General features: G+C 37.4%; 1 long non-coding RNA gene across 1 annotated transcript in view; it reads left to right on the forward strand.

Moving 5' to 3' along the window:
* LOC130013671 (uncharacterized) overlaps positions 1-8483 on the forward strand; it is a 91269-nt gene extending 82786 nt beyond the window's left edge. The window contains exon 4 of the long non-coding RNA XR_008788884.1: positions 8386-8483. This is a non-coding gene — a long non-coding RNA (uncharacterized LOC130013671). The remainder of the gene's footprint in view (positions 1-8385) is intronic.
* The last annotated feature ends 251 nt before the right edge of the window (positions 8484-8734 follow it).

An 8734-nucleotide genomic window follows, 5' to 3' on the forward strand; every position in this document is an offset into this window, starting at 1 on the left:
CAATCCGGTTACAGAATATCTACGACTCAAAAATATCAATTCTGTCTTCGATGACCAAGTATTAAATTTAACGTTTATTTTTGCGGTATTGATAATTGAAAATGGCAATGACATGGCAAAGGCCAGAGAGAAATCTGTGTCAAAATCAAAAGAAGCTATATTATCAGCCATGAGAAATGTCCTGTTCATGGCAGAGCATGATTTACCGAACTCGCTACTGTCAGATTTGAATTCACTCTGTTTACAACAGGTAAGTTACAAAACTTTCAATTACTTAGTTACATGTAGATCTATGCCTCTCTTTTAGTTAAATTTGCTCATTCATGCCTGCTGTTCTCGCTCGCTTTAAATTTGCTCCTTTTTATGTTTTTCAGGGTGCTGAACAATTCAAAGACTTGATAGTTGATAAGCACACGTCGTATACTCATAACCAAAGTGTCCAAGAATTTCAGGCAGCAATAGCTGACACAGTACGTGAAGATCTTCGACAGCGCTTTAGTCGATCAGACTATTACAGTATCTTATTAGACGAATCAACTGATGTTTCAGTGGACCAAAATTTAATAGTGTATGTGAGATATATCTTTTGTAATAATGTTAGAACAGACTTTTTTGGGATCAGAAAACTTTCAGATGGGGCAACTGCTGATAAAATTCTCAAAGAAGTTACTGACTTACTGTTTGAAAATGAACTTGATGTGAAAAAAATGTGTGGGATTGCTACTGATGGTGCTGCAGTTATGGTTGGGACTATTACAGTATCTTATAAGACGAATCAACTGATGTTTCAGTGGACCAAAATTTAATAGTGTATGTGAGATATATCTTTTGTAATAATGTTAGAACAGACTTTTTTGGGATCAGAAAACTTTCAGATATGGCAACTGCTGATAAAATTCTCAAAGAAGTTACTGACTTACTGTTTGAAAATGAACTTGATGTGAAAAAAATGTGTGGGATTGCTACTGATGGTGCTGCAGTTATGGTTGGGAGTAGGAGTGGGCTGACAACACGATTTAAGGAAATAGTTCCAGGATTGTTGAGTACCCATTGTATTGTGCATAGACTTGCCTTATGTTCATCCGGTGCTGCAGATTCAATACCATACCTCATAAAATATCAGGAACTAGTAAATTGTATTTATAAATATTTTTCAAATTCACCCAAAAACCTATCCAGACTTGAAAAAATCCAGGAAATTCTTGCCTCTGTTAATGCTGATTCGGGTACCAGGTTAAAGCAAATATCAAACACTAGGTGGTTATCATTTGAGGGATCCGTAACTGCATTACTCAGAAACTATTCCAACTTAATAACTGTGTTATTAGAAGATAATTCTCCAAAAACTGTTGGTTTGCTGAAATCAATAACTTGTTTCAAATTTTTGTACATTACTCATTTTTTGTCAGATGTATTGCCAATACTCTGTAGATTGTCCAAATGCTACTAGAGAAGTGATATTGTTTTTTCAAATGTAAATCCACTATTGGCTTCAACCATTTCTCAGTTACAGGGCATAGAATCAGGGAATTACGGTATCAATGTTTTAAATTTATTGGAGTCAGTCCCAACAACGGTCAATGTTGATACATTAGGAGAGGCACATTTTTTGTACAATGATCAAAAAATTAGGGATGGGAAAAAACAAAGGGAAGATGCTAGGGTGATAGGGATGAAATTTGTAAGCAATGTTGTTAATAATTTAGAATGTAGATTTGAGGAAAAGGGGGATAGTGTTATTTTAAATAGACTGTGTAGATTATTTGATGTAAATTGTGATGTAGATATGGATTATATTAGGTCATTAGGTAATTTTTTTCAAACAATTGATCTTGATGTTAATGACTGTGTATCAGAGATTGTTTCTTTCAGGGGTTATTTAAAATATGTTGATTGTCCAATCGATAGCATTGATGATGTGTTGAAACTTGCCCTAAAAGAAAAATCAAAGTTTGTTAATGTAAATAAAATTGCTAACAGATTATTGTGTATACCGGTTGCAACCGTTGATTGTGAACGAGGTTTAAGTAAGCAAAATTTAATTAAAACAGCGAGCAGAAACTGTTTGAAACCAAACACATTATCAAATTTGATGTCCATCACCTTAACTAAGAATAAACCGGATCTCCAAAAATCCTTTTCCAATTGGGCTACTGTAAAGCAAAGACGGATTTTGTAAATTGTAAATATAGTTGTTAAAGAATGTAAAAGAAATAAAATTGTTTTATGCTATTACAATATGTGTTTTTTTATTATATATTTTTGGCGGATAAATATTCAAGTTGGCGGAATCAGAAAACTTTCGGATGGGGCAACTGCTGATAAAATTCTCAAAGAAGTTACTGACTTACTGTTTGAAAATGAACTTGATGTGAAAAAAATGTGTGGGATTGCTACTGATGGTGCTGCAGTTATGGTTGGGAGTATTACAGTATCTTATTAGACGAATCAACTGATGTTTCAGTGGACCAAAATTTAATAGTGTATGTGAGATATATCTTTTGTAATAATGTTAGAACAGACTTTTTTGGGATCAGAAAACTTTCGGATGGGGCAACTGCTGATAAAATTCTCAAAGAAGTTACTGACTTACTGTTTGAAAATGAACTTGATGTGAAAAAAATGTGTGGGATTGCTACTGATGGTGCTGCAGTTATGGTTGGGACTGTTACAGTATCTTATTAGACGAATCAACTGATGTTTCAGTGGACCAAAATTTAATAGTGTATGTGAGATATATCTTTTGTAATAATGTTAGAACAGACTTTTTTGGGATCAGAAAACTTTCAGATGGGGCAACTGCTGATAAAATTCTCAAAGAAGTTACTGACTTACTGTTTGAAAATGAACTTGATGTGAAAAAAATGTGTGGGATTGCTACTGATGGTGCTGCAGTTATGGTTGGGAGTAGGAGTGGGCTGACAACACGATTTAAGGAAATAGTTCCAGGATTGTTGAGTACCCATTGTATTGTGCATAGACTTGCCTTATGTTCATCTGGTGCTGCAGATTCAATACCATACCCCATAAAATATCAGGAACTAGTAAATTGTATTTATAAATATTTTTCAAATTCACCCAAAAACCTATCCAGACTTGAAAAAATCCAGGAAATTCTTGCCTCTGTTAATGCTGATTCGGGTACCAGGTTAAAGCAAATATCAAACACTAGGTGGTTATCATTTGAGGGATCCGTAACTGCATTACTCAGAAACTATTCCAACTTAATAACTGTGTTATTAGAAGATAATTCTCCAAAAACTGTTGGTTTGCTGAAATCAATAACTTGTTTTAAATTTTTGTACATTACTCATTTTTTGTCAGATGTATTGCCAATACTCTGTAGATTGTCCAAATGCTACTAGAGAAGTGATATTGTTTTTTCAAATGTAAATCCACTATTGGCTTCAACCATTTCTCAGTTACAGGGCATAGAATCAGGGAATTACGGTATCAATGTTTTAAATTTATTGGACACAGTCCCAACAACGGTCAATGTTGATACATTAGGAGAGGCACATTTTTTATAATAATAATAATAATAATTTATTTATAGAGCGCCTATAATCCAATACTTAGATTGCTCTATGGCGCTAATTTTTTGTACAATGATCAAAAAATTAGGGATGGGAAAAAACAAAGGGAAGATGCTAGGGTGATAGGGATGAAATTTGTAAGCAATGTTGTTAATAATTTAGAATGTAGATTTGAGGAAAAGGGGGATAGTGTTATTTTAAATAGACTGTGTAGATTATTTGATGTAAATTGTGATGTAGATATGGATTATATTAGGTCATTAGGTAATTTTTTTCAAACAATTGATCTTGATGTTAATGACTGTGTATCAGAGATTGTTTCTTTCAGGGGTTATTTAAAATATGTTGATCGTCCAATCGATAGCATTGATGATGTGTTGAAACTTGCCCTAAAAGAAAAATCAAAGTTTGTTAATGTAAATAAAATTGCTAACAGATTATTGTGTATACCGGTTGCAACTGTTGATTGTGAACGAGGTTTAAGTAAGCAAAATTTAATTAAAACAGCGAGCAGAAACTGTTTGAAACCAAACACATTATCAAATTTGATGTCCATCACCTTAACTAAGAATAAACCGGATCTCCATAAATCCTTTTCCAATTGGGCTACTGTAAAGCAAAGACGGATTTTGTAAATTGTAAATATAGTTGTTAAAGAATGTAAAAGAAATAAAATTGTTTTATGCTATTACAATATGTGTTTTTTTATTATATATTTTTGGCGGATAAATATTCAAGTTGGCGGAAAAAAAATATCATCATTGTTTTACATAAAAATATTAATCCATTTTGGCGGAAAAAAAATTGAAATCCAGTGTGAGCCCTGGCGGTTTTGGACCAAGTGAGCGCCTATGAAGAAAGGTCAAGGTCATTACGATGTTCGTTTTACAGAGCGACCTACGTTCCATCCGTTGGCTTGGAATCCAGTCTGGGTTTTCCCAGATATTTGAAACTGTCTTTTGCTAATTTTGTGAACAGAGTCGTATTTCGCAATGGATACGTGCATAATTTGCGGCAATAACCTAAATAATGGTGAGGATGTTGTTAAACTCTGGTGATTGGGTTGCAATCCAGTCTGGGGATGTTGTCAAGCTCATCAACAAGGGATCGAATGTAATCAATCAGGCTGCTCAGCTTCACGAGTTGGACATTTCGGTCACCCCTAATGCTCATGTGCATGTACAGTGCAGACAGAATTTCACTCACCAGATTGGATTCCAGACCAGTCAGTCAGTGTCACAAAAACAAACTAGATCACAGCCCGCTTATTCTGAGTTCTCTAGGACATCAGAACTCTCGTCAAACTCGCTTATTCGGTATCAAAGCTGTTAGTCCGGTCGTCAAACCCAATATTTCGAGTGAACCTGGAAATTGTCTACAAAGTTTTTTTTATGATTGATTTTAGTAGCCTATGGTGTCCTCTTTCAGAATCTGCCGGGTGAACTTTGGTCACCCTTGAGCGTTTTGAGAAATTCAAGAAGACGGCCACCATTTCAAATAATCCCCCATAACTTAATTCTAGGATGATAATTTTGGTGTCTAAATGTATGTTATTCGGGTCAAGGAATACACTGAAATCATTCATTATGTTGTGGGGTGATTTGATGATAGTAAAATCTAACATGCCAGACAATATGGCCCTGTAACTCGTTAGCGGCGGCTGAGGGCCATTATTTCACCAAACCAAACTATATTGTGGGTCGGCCCTGAAAAGGGGGGGGGGGCACAAGCTGTTTTTTTTTAATAATTAAACAAATTCTACCCACAAAACACGAAAATACCCCCCACAAAACTAGACAATATTCAGTTTATTTGGTTGTATTTCTGGCTGCAACCTAAAACAGTACAAGCACAAAATATTGTACATTCTAAGCCATCCCTCGTGCATCTACAAGCAAGCGTACTGCATGAGGTGTCATTCTTGCATCCGCATCTGATGAGACACATGACAGACCCCGGAGCAAGTTGGCCGTTTGTAATGTTATCAATTTAGTTTCCTTCATCCAGCAATAGAGTTCTGGATCAAGTTCCGACGGATTACCATCTTCCAGTGAACACCACACAATGGCTTGTTGACGACCTCTTACGTTCCCTGTAAATGCATCATGTTTGAGTGGGAATGATGACTTTTGGATGTCCATACCCACCAGCGTGTTTCAGGCATTGATTTGCTAGAACTTTGTCCATAACAAGCTGACATAAATACAGTGGCCCGTGTAAGCACCGATTCTACTACTCCGACGAGTGAGAAAGAAAATACAATCGAGCTCTCACCACTTCCAAAGCTGTAGCAGCACGTAACCGTGTCATATCGAGTAAGAGTATGGGCTGACAGGATTTCAATGATAATTGACATGTGTTTCTCCATAGTGTGACCAATGTCAGCGGTTGTTTTTCTTTGATTGGTGATTCCATTTCGACGTGATTCTTGTCAGCGTGTTATGGACAGAGCTCTTGCAAATCGACGCCTGAAACACGCTTGAGGGTATAGGCATCCGAAACTGAAAATATATCGTCATCATGCACACTTAAACCATGTAGTCTTGCTCCAACGAATGATGCATTCGTAGGGAAAGTAAAAAGATGTCACCACCATGCTGTTATGTGGCGTTCACTGGAAGATCGCAATCCACCGGAACTTGATCCAGAACTGTATTGCTGGGTAAGGAGACTAAATTAAGAAGATGGCTCCTGTGGCTCATCAAATGCGGATGCACGAGTAACGCCCAAAATAGTACGCCTGCTCTTGTAGCTGCCAGTGGCGGCGCCAGCCACTGGTGGTTGGAGGGACAAAGCTGGGGCAAAATCTAAGGTTAAGGGAGCAAAGTCACGAGCTTCAACTAGGGGTAGAGGGGCCTTCCCCAGAAATTTTTGAAAAACAGGCTGCCAGAAATGCAGCCTGGCAGTATTTCAGGCACTGATCGTTGAGATAAAGTCTCAAACGAACAGACTTGCGAACCTCCACGAAGTCCACTCACGTGCGCCAAAGTAGGGATTCCTTATGGAGGGTATGGGTGACCTCCCCCAGAAAATTTTGAAAAAGAGACTGCCGGAAATGCTGTCTGTGTATTCAGTCAGGCACCGATCGTCGAGATAAATAGATCTTACCAGATACTGTCCGTCGCCTGATCACTAGTTTATCCGACCAGAGAACAAAGTGTCAAACGAACGGACTTGCAAACCTCAACGAAGTCCCCTAGGGAGCGCCAAAGTAGCGAGTCCTTGTGGGGGGCATGGGTGACCTCCCCAAAAAATTTTTGAAAAATAGACTGTCGGAAATGCTGTCTGACAGTATTCTGGCACAGATAATCAATATAAATAGAGCTGGTCTGATACCACCTGTTGTCCGATCACTAATCTATCCGATCCTAGAGAGGAAAGTGTCAAATGAACGGACTTGCGAATCTCACTGAAGGCCCAGAAAATTTCAAAAGTAAACTGCCCAAAATGCAGTCTGGCAGTATTTCAGGCACTGATCATCGAGATATATAGAGCTTACCAGATACTGCCTGTCGCCAGATCACTAGTTTATTCGACCAGAGAGGAAGGTGTCAAACGAACGGAGTGAGTGAATCAAAGTGAATGAATATTTTCGCTACAATATTTTGTGTAATAGACTGCGGGAAATGCAGTCTGGCAGTATTTCAGATACTGGTCGTCGATATAAATAGAGCTGACCAGATACTGTTCGTCGCCAAATCAAAAGGTGAGTGCGCGTATTTTTAGTAATAAAGCAGAAATATATTTCTGTTGATTTTGCTGGATTTACTCTCTATATTCCCGTGGATATTCAAATTGGGCGCTGACTGCTGGGTATTTATAAATGACGACATTACATTCGGCTTTCCATATATGATAGATTAAGGTCCGTATTTTTATTTCATTAAATTCAACTTTATATATATGATACGCAATACAAAAGACACATAAGAGAAACGTAGATCATAGCGAGCACACACGCCTGTCAAAAGACCTGTCTTTAATTATACAAAGACCTGCGTAAAACACACGGTCGAATGATAAATCGCACGGTAAAACAGTTTTACTTCCCAAATTTTGATTTAAGGAAAATGAAATGAAATGGGGTTTAACGTCCTACTGTTCTGCTCCTATACTGGGCTAATGAAGACGGGCATACGCCATACAATGTGCTATGAGGGAAATTTTGCCCGGGCAGCGGCACTATCGCCTACTCTTATATCGAATTCCAACTGCCAAGGGATCTTTTACGTGCATTCCAATGTTTACACGGGACCTCAGTTTTTCGTCTCATCCGAAGGACTAGACAGCTGTCCTTGTCAGGCCCTCCGTCCTGCATCACTGACAATCGGAAAATCGGAATGAACTTTCTCGGCCAGTGCAGGGATCGAACACCCGACCTCCAGGCTAGCGAGCCAGCCTGGAGGTCGACGTGTCAGATAAAGCCTGTTGGTCCTTGATTATACTCCTTTTTATGCTGTTATCGCAAGAAAACACGCCAATTAAACAATACACAACATTGACATTTATTTTTTACTGGTCGGTTAATTAACACACCTCTCAGACAGTTTTTCACTCTTGTTAATTAACACACCTTATTTACAGTTTTAACGCGGTAATACCGAGTAATAGTCGGAAAATTAATTTTCTTTCGATACACGTACAAATAACAACCATGACTGAGAATTCTATAGTGGCTGTGCACAGATTCACCGTTTAGCAGTTCTCAGTGATTTATGGCTTTTTCATTGAAAATTTCACTACTATTGTCATCTATTAATGCTTCATCATGTTCATGTATTAAGACATCATTAATGATATTTATACCTGTTACTTCAAACTGTGTATTCATACCTATTTCCATTTCCAGCTAAATTACAGCAGTGTGTATAAACATCTACAATATCTTTATATTCAATCAGTACTGATGTTCCATCTACAGTTAATAGACCCACTGAATTTCTGGAATGGCTATCAAATATGTAAAACATTTCATTTCTTTTCATGATTACAAAAGTATTACCACCAAAACTTATAAAGCATGACTCAATTGTAAAAGACATGTCTGCAGAGCTTCATACAATGTCACAGATACTTCATTGTTTTCAAAAGTACAGTCTCCAGTTCGCATCAGTCCTACTACAGAATCCAGATGAATATCTATATTGAAGAGTTTTTCAAAAACAATAAGTCTTCTTGGAAATTCAGATATCAAAAGA

This window comes from Patella vulgata, chromosome 1, assembly GCF_932274485.2.
Source record: "Patella vulgata chromosome 1, xgPatVulg1.2, whole genome shotgun sequence".
Taxonomy (NCBI): Eukaryota; Metazoa; Mollusca; class Gastropoda; family Patellidae; genus Patella; species Patella vulgata.